At 39.5% G+C, this 17977-nt stretch overlaps 1 long non-coding RNA gene across 4 annotated transcripts in view; it reads right to left on the minus strand.

Annotated features, from left to right (window-relative positions):
- The window catches only part of LOC107000489 (uncharacterized), a 154004-nt gene that overhangs the window by 97800 nt on the left and 38227 nt on the right, over positions 1-17977 (minus strand). The window lies entirely within an intron of this gene.

Consider the following 17977-nt stretch of genomic DNA (forward strand, 5'->3'; position numbering starts at 1 on the left):
TAGAGAAATTTGCATTTCTCTAATGACCAATGATGATAAGCTTTTTTTCACATGTTTGTTGACCGCATAAATGTCTTCTTTTGAGAAGTGTCTGTTCATATCCTTTGCCCATTTTTTGATGGGGTTGGGTTTTTTTCTCGTAAATTTAAGTTCCTTGTACATCCTGGATATTAGCCCTTTGTTAGATGGATAGATTGCAAAAATTTTCTCCCATTCTGTAGGTTGTCTGTTCACTCTGACGATAGTTTATTTTGCTCTGCAGAAGCTCTTTAGTTTAATTAGATCCCATTTGTCAATTCTGGCTTTTGTTGCAATTGCTTTTGGTGTTTTAGTGATGAAATATTTGCCCATGCCTATGTCCTGAATGGTATTGCCTAGGCTTTCTTCTAGGGTTTTTATGGTTTTTAGATCTTATGTTTAAGTCTTTAATTTATCTCAAGTTAATTTTTGTATAAGGTGTAAGGAAGGAGTTCAGTTTCAGTTTTCTGCATATGACTAGCCACTGGTCCCAATACATTTATTAAATAGGGAATCCTTTCCCCATTGCTTGTTTTTGTCAGGTTCATCAAAGATCAGATGGTTGTAGATGTGTGGTGTTATTTCTGAAGTCTCTGTTCTGTTCCATTAGTCTATATATCTGTTTTGGTACCAGTACCATGCTGTTTTGATTACTGGAGTCTTGTAGTATAGTTTGAAGTTAGGCAGCATGATGCTTCCAGCTTTGTTCTTTTTGCTTAGGATTGTCTTGGATACACGGGCTCTTTCTTGATTCCATATGAACTTTAAAATCTCTTTTCTAATTCTGTGAAGAAAGTCGTGGTAGCTTGATGGGAATTGCATTGCATCTATAAATTACTTTGGGCAGTATGGTCATTTTCATGATATTGATTCTTCCTATCCATAAGCATGGAATGTTTTTCCATTTGTTTGTGTCTTCTCTTATTTCCTTGAGCAGTGGTTTGTAGTTCTCCTTAAAGAGGTCCTTCACATCTCTTATAAGTTGTATTCCTAGGTATTTTATCCTCTTTGTAGCAATTGTGAATAGGAGTTCACTCATGATTTGGCTCTCTATTATTGGTGTATAGGAAAGCTTGTGATTTTTGCACATTGATTTTGTATCCTAAGACTTTGCTTAAGCTGCTTATCTGCTTAAGGAGTTTTTGGGCTGAGATGATGGGGTTTTCTAAATATACAAGCATGTCATCTGCAAACAGAGACAATTTGACTTCCTCTCTTCCTATTTGAATACTCTTTATTTCTTTCTCTTCCCTGATTGCCCTCTCCAGGACTTAGAAGTTGTGAGAGAGGGCATCCTTGTCTTGTGCCAGTTTTCAAAGGGAATGCTTCCAGCTTTTGCTTATTCCATATGATAATGGCTGTGGGTTTGTCATAAATAGCTCTAATTATTTTGAGAGATGTTCCATCAGTACCTAGTTTATTGAGTGTTTTTAGTATGAGGGGGTGTTGAATTTTATCGAAGGCCTTTTCTGCATCTGTTGAGATAATCACGTGGTTTTTGTCACTGGTTCTGTTTATGTAAAGGATTACGTCTCTTGATTTATGTATGTTGAACTAGCCTTGCATTTCAGAGATAAGCCTAACTTGATCGTGGTGGATAAGCTTTTTGATGTGCTGCTGGATTCGGTTTGCCAGTATTTTATTGAGGATTTTCACATAGATGTTCATCAGGAATATTGGAAAAGAAATTTTCTTTTTGTGTTGTGTCTTTGCCAAGTTTTGGTATCAGGATGATGCTGACCTCATAAAATGAGTTAGGGAGAAGTGCCTCACTTCTGTTGTTTGGAATAGTTTCAGAAGGAATGGAACCAGCTCCTTTTTGTACCTTTGGTAGAATTCGACTGTGAAGCTATCTGGTCCTGGGCTTTTTTTTTTTTTTTTTCTTGGTTTGTAGGCTATTAATTACTGTCTCTATTTCAGAACTTGCTATTGGTCTATTCAGGAATTCATCTTCTTCCTGTTTTAGTCTTGGGAGGGTGTATGTATCCAGGAATTTATTCATTTCTTCTAGGTTTTCTAGTTTATTTGCATACAGGTATTTATCCTATTCTTTTATGGTAGTTTGTATTTCTGTGGCATCAGTGGTGATATCCCCTTTATCACTTTTTATTGTGTTTATTTTATTCTTCTCTCTTTTCTTCTTTATTAGTCTGGCTAGCAGTCTATCTATTTTGTTAATCTTTTCAAAATACCAACTCCTGGATTTATTGATTTTTGAAGAGTTTTTCGTGTCTCTATCTCCTTCAGTTCTGCTCTGATCTTAGTTATTTCTTGCTTTCTGCTACCTTTTGAATGTGTTTGCTCTTGCTTCTTTAGTTCTTTTAATTGTGATGTTAGGGTGTAATTTTAGATCTTTCCCACTTTCTCGTGTGGGCACTTAGTGCCATAAAATTTCCCTCTAAACCCTGCTTTACCTGTGTCCCAGAGATTCTGGTATGTTGTATATTTGTTCTCATGGGTTTCAAAGAACTTATTTATTTCTGCCTTAGTTTCGTTATTTAACCAGTAGTCATTCAGGAGCAGGTTGTTCAGTTTCCATGTAGTTGTGCAGTTTTGAGTGAGTTTCTTAATCTTGAATTCTAATTGGATTGCACTGTGGTCTGAGAGACTTATAATTTCTGCTCCTTTGCATTTGCTGAGGAGTGTTTTACTTCTGATTATGTGGTCAATTTTACAGTAAGTGCAATGTGGTAATGAGAAGAATGTATATTCTGTTGATTTGGGGTGGAGAGTTCTGTAGACGTCTACTAGGTCCACTTGGTCCAGAGTTGAGTTCAAGTCCTGAATATCCTCGCTAATTATCTGTCTTATTGATCTGTCTAATATTGACAGTGTTGTCTTAAAGTGTACCACTCTTATTGTGTGAGAGTCTAAGTCTCTTTGTAGGTCTCTAAGAACTTGCTTTATGAATCTGGGTGCTCCCGTATTGGGTGCATATACATTTAGGATAGTTAGCTCTTCTTGTTGCATTGATCCCTTTACCATTATGTAATGACCTTCTTTGTCTTTTTTTGATCTTTGTTGGTTTAAAGTCTGTATTATCAGAGACTAGGTGGAAAGTCCTAAGATATACAATATTTGACTGTTTTCTCAGAGTTCTACCTCTTACACCCAGAATGTTTCCATGTGAAATATGGGATACCTTCCAGGACATTGCAGAGCCCTGAAAGCCAAAGATGACACTGAGCGTGTAATTAAGTCTCCAAGAAGAAGGAGTGAGAGTAGATACCCCAGAGCTGGAGGCCAACTTCTAGAACCCAGATGGCTCCCATGAAGAGTCCAGTTCATCTATACAAGACAATAACTTTGCTCCTCAAAAGACCATCGGGGAGGTATATAGTCTGCTGTCCCCTAGAATTGGCCCTCAAGGGCTGGCTCAACTTTCAATACTACTTAGAATTACACAGTACTTTGCATCTTCAAAGAACTATGCAGACTTGAACCAATTATTCTGTTCTTGGCCCAATGCCGGGTTCCACTATCAAGATTTGACAAACTCTTTGTACTCTCTGTAGTTCTGTAGGAGCATAGGTTTGTCTATTTCAATCAAAATTGAAGCCTAGCTGGGACCTTCAGCCCAAGGAAGCCTTGACGATATAATATTTAATACAAACATCCTGTTCTCATAAACCAATGCTCTTTAACAGAAAAAAAAAGTCATTAGAACACAGCTGAGCAAAAAGCGAAAAGGTTATAAACTTTGAAAAGAACAAAATAGTTAATGTTTGGAGATTTAAAGTGTTTTCAACAGATAGTTGTGCAGATGTGGTAACTTGGGAGGTTGTGGAGTAGATTTCACTTCATCTGCTTTCATCTGCCTATGGGTGCCTATTATTAAAGGTTTACATTTTGTTTATGCTGTCTGTGATATGCAGATATTTTCTTTCCCTTTTGAATTTCCTCTTTCTTTTCCTCTGTGACTTCCTTGCCTTTCAAGCACTGAGCTAATGAAGAGCAAGAGAGAAATTAGTCCTACAAAATAAGGCTGTCTGCTTAAAACAAGATACAGCACCATATAGGAAGCTGCAGCCCAAATCGCCCCACCCTGCCCTTTCCCTAGCCTAATCGCTGACCCAAGGGGACCTTTCTCTCATTCGAGCTTTTCCTTATGGCCTCCTCTGTGAGTCATGCTTCAAACGGAGCCCTTCATGATGGAAATCAAGGCAACTGGCTACAAATGCCAGAATTTCACTGTGGCAAAAATATCTCCACTTTTCTTCAGACTTCTGAGCATTAGACAACTGGAGAAGAATCAAGACCCACCAAATACTGTTTGCCATCTGGTTTTGATTTAAAAGCCACATGGCATTTGCACTTCTCTTTGAGTGACAAGTTCGATCACAACCCAGCCCTGGCTTTCCCATCCCACTTGTCCATAGGACTTTATATAATTTAGTAATTTTGGCATTGAATATGCTCATAAATATCCTACCAGGGAATGGAGCTATATGATCAGCCCTAAAATATAAGGGGTCAACCCTAATAAAATTATGCCACAATCAAAGATAGAAAAAAAATGAAAACAACTTGGGTTTCACATAGCATTAGCAGTCAACAAATCATTATTTCTTGGTGGGCACTTGGTAATTAAAGTTTCCACTAGATACTTCAGCACTGTTAATGGCTGACATTTAGTAAAGCATAAAAAAAACAGAGGTTTGTAGGAATCCTAGAAAAATTCCCTCCCACAGATTCCCATGCCCAGAATTCCATTTAACAATGTATTGAAATCATATTCTCACTTAAAGGCTTGACTCCAGCGACCCCAATGTTTTTAGCGTTTTCTTGTTTCTTAAATCCCTGTATTATCTGTTATATATGGTGTGTATACACATGTATCTGTCTTTCATGTCATACTGTCTCATAATGTTATATTACCATATTATTCATGATTTTATCTGTAAGTATATGTTCTGTCTTTTTTGTCTTAGCTGTGGGAAAGCAGAACCTGAAACAAGATGTGAACTTACTTGGCTTTTTGGGGAAAAGGCCTTGGAACTGGGAGTCAGAGAACAGAGAGAATGAGATAGGGAGGGAGGAAAAGCTAACACAAGAAACATTATCAAGGTTGCTGCTATAGACACCAAGGCTCAGTTCTATGAGGTACACTAAGAAGCAGGCAAATATCTCCCAGAATTGTCGGAGTAAAAGGTAGGCAGCTGGAGCATCTACTCACTGGATCTCATCCCTCACTGGTTGAGCATCACCTCTACGGGTATTGATTCCACAGGTCTTCTGAGTGGCACTTATAAGCCAAACGAGCTCAAGTTCCCATGGTTTGGCAGAAAGCCCTGGGACAGAAAAGAGAAAGCCACATAGCATACCCTTGAAATGAGAAGCTGACATTTGGAGTTGAGCCTTTAGTTCATGGAACTGTCCCCCTCATGTGGGCTGAAATCGGAGGTGAGCTGTGAGTCTGTGATGCCAATACTAGAGTCATTTGCCCTGTGTCTTTTCACATCAACTTAGACAGCAAGTTTCTCAGGACAAAGGCTGGTTTCCACAACTCGTGCCAGTCAACAAACCTACCACAGTGCCAGACATTTGGAAAGAGCTGAGATAAATATTTCTTGATAGGAGCAAGTTTAGAATAAATTGATCACATGTCATGTATCCCCAATGCTTCTTTTCTCTTTTTTCTTCTTATTCCGAATTTCACTTGCCATACTTCTCTCTCTCTCTCTCTCTGTGTATGTGTATGTGTGTGTGTGTGTGTGTGTGTGTGTGTGTGTAACAATGAAAAAGGAGAGTTGAGCTAGTATGGAAAGAGCATTGGAACGTAAAATGTACAAGTCTGGGTTTGAGTCTTAGATCGACCTTAAACTGCCATTGGGCAGCTGAAAAACCTCTCTGAGATTTGATTTCCAAATCTATAAGACACTTTCCTCATGAGATTGATATAAAAATGGGCATATACCTGTGTGAAACACTTAGAAGCCATGGAAGTGAGTGCATACTTAAGGGACATTTCTTCCCCTCATCCCCATGGACAGCTGCTTTCTAAGTATCTACTCTTCCAGTCAAAAAGTCATGAGCAGTCCTACCTGCTGGGGAGTCACAAAGCACGGGGAAGTAATATAGTCTTGTAAGGATCCTCTGCTTGCAGATAAACCCTGAGTCATTTCACAACTTCTGGTCAAAATTCTTCTTCCCAGAAGAATAGATCTGATCAGTACCTTTTAGTAAGAAAACACCATTATGCAAAGAAGCCCAAATCAGCCACTTCATTCTTGGAATCTTCATTTATTTCCCAAAGTAAACTTTCTTTTATATTACATCCTTGGTGCTTGGTGTCAGTTACCTACTACCAAAAATAATTCTTGCATAACAAATCATCCCCAAATTTAGTAGCTTAAAACAATAATCACCATGAAAAAAGGAAATGGATTGATGGATGAATAGAAGGATGGGTGGTGGATGGATGGATATGTGATTTAAAAAAAAAAAACAGTAAAATATTAGGTATATGGTTGTTCACTCGACAATTCTTTTAATTTTTCTGTATGTTTGAAATTTCTCATTAAGAAATGTTGAAAGAAAAAGCAAGAATTTATTTCGTTCACAAATATATGGGTTTCTCTGTTCTTGGATGGCCTGAACTGATATTCACAGGGCTTGTTCACGTATCTGCCCCATTGCAGGATAGACCTACTGGGGCCTTGGTAGTCTATGAAGGACTTAACTGGGATGGCTATTCTCCATGATTCATCTTCCTGCAGGAAGTTTACATGATGGTCACGGGAGTCCCAGAGAACAAGTGGAAGTGTTCAAGGCTTCTTGTATCCTTGGCTCAGACGTGTCACACTGTCACTTTCACTAGACGTCATTGGCCAAAGCACCTCGTAAGGTCAGCTCAGATTCAAGAGATAGGAGAACAAACAGGAAGGGTGAAAAATTTGGACCATTTTTGCAATCTTCCACATTCACTCTGCTGGTTGCTAATCATTGTTTCTATGAAGCCAATGGGGCCTCTACAGTCAGATTTACCGACTTCCTACATTTTTATCACTCACCAGCAGTCATACGCTTAGGACCCACAGAGTCTAGAAGTACTCAGATGGTGCTTTAAGATCTATATATTGGTCAGGTAGGACTTCAGACCAGATAAAGTTAGTAATTGCCCTCCCAAAACAATAACCAGGAAGTGAAGATACTACTATTCATACTCAGGTTTGGGGTCCTATTATCCCCAGCCATCTCTATTATTCAATCCTATGGCTTGCCCTGAACCTGTATGTCTCCCTTTGCCATCCCTTGAAGAATACACCATCTCCCTATTTCCCTTCATCTACTGCTGTGGGCTACCTTTATAAGCTAAGATGAGGTAACTGACTCATGTTTCCCAGGGCATGGGTCTTCTTTCTTCCTCACAGAGGTTTCAGGGTCCATCAAGCCAGCCATCTGCTCTCTCTCCTGGACCTCTTTATGTTCAAGGAAATTAGGCCAACATGAGCAGTGCAGTCTTAGGTTAGAGAATAAACTGTCTTCTTGTATAGAATCCTACACACATGCCTGGGGTGAAGTCTCCAATATCATTAGCATCATACTCATAGACAACTGGCTCTGACAGCTGACAGTGAGTTATAGCAAATACAAGACTGAAAACTGAGAAACTTAGTAAGCATGGCCCTGTTCAAAGCTGAGCCATGTGAAGGTTCTTTCAACAACTTTACAAGTCTCAGTAAAGAAAAGCAGACAGTGAGCGCTACTTCCTAATAAGGACCATTGAGTTCTTAGTAAGCAAGCTGTGGAATCCACCCTTTCTTGTTAGCCAAACTCAAAAGACTGTGAGATTTATGAGTTTTTAATTAGCCTTTTCATTGCATCATTAGTACCTTCTCCACTACTGCAAAGCAGAAAGGTATAATTTTATAGTGTTTACTGATCATGTTATTTGATTGAGGATGACAGCTAGCCTGCCTAGCATTCTTAAGAGCTGAGGAAAGGATCCTGAGAGCTCAGAGTCAAGAGGGGTGAGAAGGGAGACATCAGGGAAAAGCAAACACTTTTAGCTCAACATGCATGAAATCACTGACTCCTAGCCCATTCTGTTTGGAATAAAAGATATTAGCATGGCCTGTCATAGGACTGCCTTAGTTTATTTAAATAAATAAATAAATAAATAAATAAATAAGGGGGTGGAGAAAGAGCAGGGAAGTGAAATATTTGCAACAATGATTAATTTTGTATCAAATCATAGATCAGATGTTGCCAGAGACTCAAGTCACACTCACCATAAATACAAACCAGACACCTCTGTCCACTGGACCGCTATTTAGACTCAAAGAGCAGGCACAGTTGTCAAGTCTTACTGAGCCCGTACACACACCTTGCTTTCTTTAGCTGTGAAATGAGGGGTTAAAACTAGGTCCTTCCTCAGATGTTTTCCATCACTAATCACTAACATTCTGGGATCCCAAAGTCAGTATCCAATACTTGTCTTCTCCATGCCAGTGCTTGTGCCAGGAGCTCTTACCAGTGCCGTGAGTCCCAATAATCCTGGAAGGTTGGTATCATTCTAAACCCTGTTTTATTAAAGAAGAAACTGAGACTTACATGGGTTAGGAGCCTTGCCAGATTCTCTGCTTCTCACAGCCAGTGCAGGATGAGCAGGGTGGGCAGCCTCAGGCCCCACCCACACCCACTGAATCAGAATCTGCATTTAACAAACCCCCCAGGTGATATGTACCCATGTTAATGTCTAAGAAGCGGTGCCCAGGTCACAAAGCCACTGAATGTCAAAAATGTCAAAGTCAGAAGGCACATTCGAATCCTCTGATGCTGCATTTTTACTTTTTCTACCCATACCACTTCCATGATTTCTCCTTCCAGAAGAAACTTACCCATTTAGCTCTTCTTATCAACCCTGGTCAGGATGTCATGCAAATCTCAGGATACCCTCTGTAGTCTTTCTCTTGGTATTATTTAAATCCATCAGGCACTACCAGAATAATTCCCTGAATGGCTTGCATTCTGCTACCACTCCCGCATAATTAAATTAAACTTTAAAAAAAATAGATTTAGGGGGCACAAATGCAATTTTGTTACATGGCTATATTACAGAGTGCTGAAATCTGGGCTTTCAATATAACCCTCACTTAATCATGGAATACTACTCAGCCATAAACTAATCATTAATCAAAAATAATAGCATTGCCAGTGGCCTTGGAAATAATAGACAACCCAAATTTTCAAAGACATCAAGAATAAGGCCTAAAGATACAACCTAAAAGAGAAGCAAAGATTGTTTTATATCTCTTTTGCTGATGATAAAGCAGCAAAGAACCACTATGAGTACCAGGAGGATCTTTAGTGAGACTTGTCTTTGGCTTCTCTCTTGATGTTTTGGCTTAAGAGACATCAGAGGGGACCTCCACTGTTAACAGTGATGGTCTCGAGATCCCCAGGCAGACCAGCCCCCCATTAGTTGGGTTACTCTGGAGTTGTAAACACGGTGCTCTCCCAATCTGTTTTCCAAGATGAACTGTATATAAAGCATGTGTGTGGCAGGAGATGATAGCACACTTGAGGCTTTCAGCAATCGATGTTTACAGACTATAATGGAAACCACAAGTTTCTTCTTTAACTCAAGTCAGTATACATTCCTTCAAGCCGCAGGCAAATTGGAGCAGGGAAGGGGGTTGGGAGGGGTTCACAGTGAGTCATCATTTCACATTTTTTAACAGCTTAATGAACATCTAGAAATGCCGCATTAGCCAGCAAAAATACAGTCCTTTTTTCTCCCACCAAATTCAGCGATGATCCTTGAGCATCTATCTACTTTAAGTGACTTCTCTTACAGAAGGTAAGTGACTAAATGTCTACTCTGCCACACAGTTACAAGCAAAAGCATATAAACAGCCCCAGAACTAAGTTAATAACCTGCCTTCAGGTTAATAACCTGCCCTTGTTTTGCCCCAAGTTTGGGAGCGGGGGAACATTATTTCTCCTAGGTTCCATTAATCCCCTGAAAAACCCAGCCCAGGGTGCTTGGAAAAGAAGACAGAGTTCTCAGATCTGCAGAGCAGCTCTCCCAGCCAAGATTCATGGTGCTAACAGACAGATGGTAAATAAAGCTGGGTTCTAAGGCTACAGCTGTGTGCCTCTGCATCTCTCAGATCTATGTGTGTGATCATTAAAAATTTTTAGATCATCTAAAATAGCAGTCTCTGTGTGATCTTGGCAACTTTGCTATTTCTGACCTTTTTTTATATATATTTTACCTACAGAGGTCACATGCATAATATGGGTAAAATAATGAAAAAGTGTGTGTTTGTGCATAGATATTTTAATGCTATATTATATAAGTCATTAGTCTTTTAATATCTGTTTGAATTAAGAAGGTAGAAACTGAGTTTTTTCCAAGTTTTGTCCTGAGGCTCAAATAAATTGTCTTTTGTCTTTTCATGCTTTTTTCTCCATTTCTCCTTAATACTATAGGCCATATGCTAGCACTCGAGCCAACTACAAGACCTGAAGGATTCTACTTGTCCCATGAATCATAATTTGCATTTTTAGATCACCTGTGCGAATTTTGCATGAGCCTAAAAGAAGTTTTGAATCACTCAGTCTCATAAGAACTTTGTAAGATTTTCTTGAATTTATAAAAAATAAACTGCAAGCATACTATTTCTAGAATGATGGTGGGATATATAACCTTGAGATTTCATGGACACTTCCTCATATCCCTACAGAATGTCTTTTCAACTACCTGCTGTTTCAGAGTAGTAAGTCATTAAAAGATTGAATTGTAACTCCTGTAATATTTGTGACAATGGAGGAAAACATTCCTGTTACATAATTTTATATGAATTAAATTGAAGTCCTGCTGAAAAGAATCTGAAATTATTTTGATAGGTGCTGATAGAATTAGAGATTTTAAAAGTAAACACATTTTTAGTCTGCTTTTACTTTGTAAATTACTCTAAATAAAGCTGATTCAACCTTTGTTAATTCACCTAAAAAAAAGGTTGTCGTTGTATATTTATCACTCAGTCTTGTTAGAACACGTTATTAGTTAGCATAGTTTTCCGTGGACACCTTCAAAATAATTTCATAACTTTTAGCTCAGTTTTCACATTTTTTTTTCTTTTTTACTTGAACAAGAAGAAAAGAATCAAGTCACAAGTCCTATGAATTATGATGTCCAAAAGGGAGGTTTTAAATATACGCAAGTGATATGTAATAAAATATTAAATGTCTGTGTAGAAAATTGAAGATATATGGACTTTGTTTGGATTCTGATTGGAAAGCCAACTGTAAAAGACATTTTTGAGACAATCAAGGAAAACTGAACACCAACTGCATATTTGATGATGCTAAAGAGTGAATATTAATTGTGTTACAACATAGCGGTTTTGCATTGATGCTAAAAAAGAACATATAAATAATGTTCGCCAGCTTCATCCATACTGTTGCAAATGGCAGGATATTCTTTCTTAAGATCTAATAATATTCCATTGCATATACATTCCAAAATTTCTTTGTCATTGAGGAATATAGTTAATAATATTGTATTATACACTGAAAACTTGCTAAGTGGGTAGATTTTATAGTAGATTTTATGTTGTTACTGCAAAAATTAAAAGGTAACTGTGAGGTAATGAATTTGTTAATTCGCTTCACTGATGCTCGAGCATCCTTCCTGCTTCCTGACACCTCTCCTTCCCTCTCCAGCATCCTATGCCTTTTAGGGAACAAACTGGACTCTTGGGTTAATAGTCACACTGATGTTCTTTCCTGTCCACCCACCTTTCCAAACAGAATGAAATGAAATGAAATGAAACACACCATGACATAGAAAGACAGAAAGAACTGAAAACCAGCTGGCTCATTATTTCCCTCCACAAACTAGGGAAGGGCACAAATAAATAAACACAATATTGCTGATGAGAAGCCAGTGTAGGCTGGGCCTGGTTTTCTCCAAGAGGTGACCTCCTCTAGCAAATTAAATGCCCAGAGCCTCCCAATCTCATCTGGTCCTGATTTTCAATCAACGGTAAACTGATATCTTTTTATTCACTTTCATTATAGCTTGTTTTCATCTAGTTTATATTTCCAAACGTACTGGTTTTCAAGCCTGAACTGTCATATTAAACACACACACGCACACACACACACTCAAGAAAAGTGAAGGCTGGGTGACCCAATGGCACCAGGGAGGGGGTCCAGCCCTTGGCTTGTGGGAACTCCTTGGAAGGAGCTAATCTCTGAGCTAATCTCACTGGGAGCCACCAAGTTGTTGAATAGGATGGAATAGGATGGAAACTGAACATTAAGGAGTCCGAACTCCCTTTCTCACCCCTGTGTGGGGTGGCATGCTGAGAAGAGAGAGAAGAGAATGGAAGAATCCCTAGAGATTTCTGCACACTGCGCACCCAGGCCCATTCTAGCAAGGGCACCAAGGAACTTTGAGGGAGTGGAAGGTTGGACAGAGGGGTGGCCAGTCTGACAGCAGAGATTCGTAAACTTTCCTGATGATGGAGAAAAGGGCTGACTCTCCCAACTAGTGAGAGCGGAGGCTCATGTTTTGTGCACAGAAGGGAACAGCCAAAACCCTTCCCTCTGACTAAGTCTCAAAATAATTAGTCAGCAAATGGAATGAACACAATCGGGAATGAGTTATGAACATTCTCAGCACCCACCCGAGGTGCTTGGACAACACACCCTTCAGCAGGACAAAAGCCCTTGATGGTGACCCTCATGGACCTCTGCCAGGCCTCCAGCTGCACCATTATCAGAGGATCTGAGCTCATTCCCTTGGGCAGGTGCCTCCCTCCTCTGAGCTCTCTGCAACTGGGTCAAGGCAGTCTTTCCTCCCCGCTGCAAGGGGTATGACATTAGACATGGGTTGTGGGGAGTGGTAGGCACAGGGGCCCAGGCAGCCCTCAAGTCTGGAAGAAGATGTGGTGAATTTGGATTCATCATCACGCAGCCTCCATTTGCTTTAGCTCCTATGTACAGTTCCAAGATGGCTTTTTCCTTTGCAGAAATGATTCAGAACATGCTTTTCTTCCAAGTTTAACTTTTCATGTAGCAGCATAAAAACATAAATCTTTGAAGTGTTGGCCTTCACGGTGTTTCTCTGAATTTTCTTTCCTCCTGGTTGATTCCAAGGCTCATTCTTTCTTCTTCTCTCCATCTCTTTTGCCAAGGTTCTTTCCATCCCTGGATGGCAGCCCTCTCCCTTCTAAGGATGCTTCATATCTTTGCTTCCTGGTCTCTTCTTGAAGCTTCCATTTCCATCTGCTGTCAAGTTCAGAGGTCACAAAATTTTCTCCAGTTGCCATCTTGTAGTAAACACCTTTGGTAATCTGACCATTCTCTCTTGCTCTGTTTTCTGCATTTTCATACATGCACGCGCGCACACACACACACACACACACACACACACACACACTCTTCCCTTTACCAATCTGTCTGTCTACATCCTTCCCTCTCCCTTGATGTTCAGAAACACAGGGCAGTACATGCCATGCAGAGTAGACCTAAATATCATGTAAGAGAAATTTGTCTCATCATGAAATAGTGAAAAAAAAATACCAAACATCAAGAATATGAGTTCTTTATAGTAAGTAGTAAAACTAAGTTTTCAGCCTCTGTTGGATATTGTGCTTTAGAAGAATTATCTCATCTGTTTCTCAAGTAATTCTGTGGGCAAGAAACCATATTATGTCCATTTGGGGATTCAGAGAGGTTAAGCAATTAGGCTGAAGTCACATGGATAGCAGGTGATGCACTCAGAATTCCAATCCCAGCAGCTAAACTCCAGGGTTCTTACTTTAAAGACACGTTATGTTAACACATGTTATGTTAACTCCTCCTCCCTCTCAAAAGTTTGGGAAAGGAGCTGGTAAACTTTCTTCTGGAACTGAGCATAAGTTGCCTACTACCACAGTTTGGCTTAGTGCTTGTGATCTGAGAAACATTTAGAGTTCTGCTGCACAGAGGTACCCTGTTCTGTCAGGAATCCAGACATCTGTCTCCTAATAGAGAAGCCATTCTTAGCTGCATTTGGGCATGGGGCTCTTGAGAATCCCAATGCCCAGTTCACGCCCCAGTTAGATTACACAAGAATGCCTGGGGTTGGGAGAGGCAGAACCTACGCATCAGTATTTTTAAAATATTCTCTGGTGATTCCAATGTGCTGCCAATATTGAGAATCACTAACTTAGTAAAACATCAGGCAACATCAAGCAAATTAAGAAGCTTCTTTTTATGAGTGGCAGAGCTATCCCCCAATCTCTAAAGTCATAGTATTAAGTAATCAAATTCATGATCTTCCTCTATAACAAGTAAGCTAGGGAGAAACCTGCCTCACAGTATCCAAAATTGTACATGGCTGTAAAAAATATAATTTTGATCTTGAAATCCAGAAGACATGGGTTTGGGTTCTGTCTTGCTCTGTTTAGGCTACTGCGAGGAAATAACATAAACTGGGTAGCTTATAAACAACAGAGATGGATTTCTCAGACTTCTGAAGACTGGGAAGCCCAAGATCAAGGCGCCAGCAGATTTCCAGCCTGATGAGGGCCCACTTTCTGACTCATAGATGGTGCTTTCTTGCTGTGTCCTCACACAGTGGAAGGGACAAAAAGGGCATTAATCTCATTTATGAGGGCTCTGCCCTCATGACCTAACCACTTCCAAAAAGCCCCACCTCCAAATACTATCACATTGGTGATTGGTTTCAACATTTAGTTTTGGAGGGACGCAAACAAATAGAACATAGCAGGTTTCATCACTCTGTCATGTGCTAGCTGTGTGACTTTTTAAAATTACAGCAAAATACACATAACCCAAAATTTACCATCTTAACTATTTTAAATGTACAGTTCAGTGGTATTAATTACATTCACATTTTTGTGCAACCATCACCACCTTCCATCTCTAGAACTGTTTTTATCTACAAAATTGAAACTCTATATCTATTAAACAACCCCCTATTTTCCTCTCTCCAGCCCCTTACAACCATTATTCTACTTTCTGTCTCCAGGAGTTTGACTACTATAGGTTTCTCATATAAGGAGAATCATGCAGTATTTGACCTTTTGTGACTGGCTTATTTCACTTAGCATGATGTCTTCAAGTTTTATCTATGTTGTAGCATATGTCATAATTTTCTTCCTTTTTAAGGCTGCATAATATTCCATTATTTTCATACACTGTATTTTGTTAATCTATTCATCTATTGATGGGCATTTAAGTTGCTTCCACATTTTGACTGTCGTGAATAATGCTGCTATGAACATGAGTGTACAAATACCTCCCTGAGACCCTATTCTTAATTATTTTATATATATATTCAGAAGTAGAATTATTGGATCATGAGCTGTGTGATTTTAGGCTATTCATTTAAATCTCTCTGAGCATCTATTTCCTCATCTGTAAAATGTATGTTTATTAAACATGGTTCTAGGTAATAGGAATACCACAATGAACAAGACAGGCAAGTTTCCTGTCTGGAAGAAACAATTTCTACTTCCAGGTACCATAACATGAATGAGATGATTGAGGTTTTCTGACTTTCACTGAAGATTTGACCCAGAAAGGTTTGATCTTCTCAGTAGGGGTTAAGGACTTTTGTATCAAGAAACAAAAAGTAGTTCAACTGGGAGTTTAAGAGTAATGAGGCCAGGTGTGGTGGCTCATGCCTGTAATCCCAGCACTTTCAGAGGCTAAGGCAGGTGGATCACCTGAGTTGCCTGAATTCAGGGGTTTGAGACTAGCCTGGCCACCCCGGTCAACACGGTGAAACCCCATCTCTACTAAAAATATAAAAAAGTTCACCAGGCGTGGTGGTGGGCACCTGCAATCCCAGCTACTTAAGAGGCTGAGACAGGAGAATTGCTTGATACTGGGAGGCAGAGGTTGCAGTGAGCCAAGATTGCACCATTGTACTCTCTAGCCTGTGCAACAAGAGTGAAACTCCATCTCAAAAAGAAAAAAAAAAAAAAAAAAAAAACAAGTGATGAATGCAAAAGGAAGAAGAAGGGCCACTGTTTCATCTTTGAAGAAGGAAAACCTGGGTCCTGGAGTTGTAGCTGGATGAGGAAACTGCCTATCCCAACCATGTTTTCCCATGGGTTTGGCATTAGCAAGAATTCATTCCAGAACTTAGACATTTCAAAAACTCTTTCTTAAGAAGAAAGAGAAAAAAAGAATATCCCAAGCGTCACACACACACAAATATCCTTCACTCTTAGATGCATTTTGGAAAACCTTCTGAGATAGCTTACAACAATATAAATCTATGAACTCTGCAAGCCAAAAATCACTATATAACCAAAAACGAGTGGGCTCCAAATGATTTTTTTAAGTCGCTCTTTCAAGCAATCTCATACATCCAAATTCAAGATGATTATTTTCTAAAGCAATAAAAAAGGAGGGTGGAATATGAGGGTAAGAGATAAACCTGTCAGTAAACTCCAGGCAGCACCTTTTAAGGGAAAAATTAATTCTTTTAAAAATACAGAAAAATACTAGGATAATACAACAAACATCCATGATCCAATCACTCTCATTGTTGGTTTTTCATTCACCTAATTGCAGTGCAAATTACATACAATAAAATGCACGTTTTAAATTTTTGATAAGTATGCACACCTGTGTAACAGCCTACCTCAATCAAGATACAAAATATTTCTATCATTCCAGAAAGTTATCTCATTTTCCTTTGTGGTCAGCCTACTCCTGGCTCCAGGAAAAAACAGATCTGACTTCAATCACTGTAGATTAATTTTGCATACACTGGAATTTCAATTAAATGGAGTCTACAGCACATACTGTTTTCTGTATGGTTTCCTTCACTCGTATAATGCCTGACTGATCCATCTGTGTTACTGCATGTATCAGAAGTTCCTCTTTTTATTTCTGAGTTGTATTCCCTCATCCAGAGGAAATTGCTATATCCATTAATTTAGTTTGTTTTCAGTGCTTGACTATTACAAATAAAGCCACCATAAATTTAAACAAATTTTTTTCATTTGTATACATTTATGGAGTACACGCGTAATTTTTTTTTTTTTTTTTTTTTTTTTTTTTTTTAGATGGAGTCTCACTCTGTTTCCCAGGCTAGAGAGTGCAGTGGCGCAATCTCAGCTCACTGCAGCCTCCGCCTCCTGGGTTCAAGCAATTCTCCTGCCTCAGCCTCCCGAGTAGCTGGGGCTACAGGCATGCGTCACCATCCCCAACTAAATTTTTTTGTATTTTTAGTAGAGACGGGTTTTCACCATGTTAGCCAGGATGGTCTCCATCTCTTGACCTTGTGATCCACCCGCCTCAGCCTCCCAAAGTGCTGGGATTACAGGTGTAAGCCACCATGCCCAGCCCCGCAATTTTTAACATACACAGATTACATAGTAGTCAAGTCAGGGCATTTAGAGTATTCATCGCCCAGATAACATACATTACACCTACTAAGTAATTTCTCATTTTCCAATCCCCTACCACCTCCTCACCCTTCCAAGTCTCCACTGTCTATCATTCCACTCTCTGTGTCTGCCTTTACACATTGTTTAGCTCCCACTTATGAATGGATGGGATATTTATCTTTGTCTGACTTGTTTCACCTAAGGTAATGGTCTCCAGTTTCATCCATGTTGCTGCAAAAGACATGATTTCATTCGTTTTATGACTGAATAGTATTCCATTGTGGGTATACAAGTCTTTTCTGTGAACATAAGCTTTCATTTATCTTGGGGAATATCCAGGAGAAGAATTGCTAGATCATGGGTTAAATGGATAATTTAAATTTATAATAAACCGTTAAACTGGGCCGGGCGCGGTGGCTCAAGCCTGTAATCCCAGCACTTTGGGAGGCCGAGACGGGCGGATCACGAGGTCGGGAGATCGAGACCATCCTGGCTAACATGGTGAAACCCCGTCTCTACTAAAAAAATACAAAAAACTAGCCGGGCGAGGTGGCGGGCGCCTGTAGTCCCAGCTACTGGGGAGGCTG

Source organism: Macaca mulatta, chromosome 10 (assembly GCF_049350105.2).
Source record: "Macaca mulatta isolate MMU2019108-1 chromosome 10, T2T-MMU8v2.0, whole genome shotgun sequence".
NCBI lineage: Eukaryota > Metazoa > Chordata > Mammalia > Primates > Cercopithecidae > Macaca > Macaca mulatta.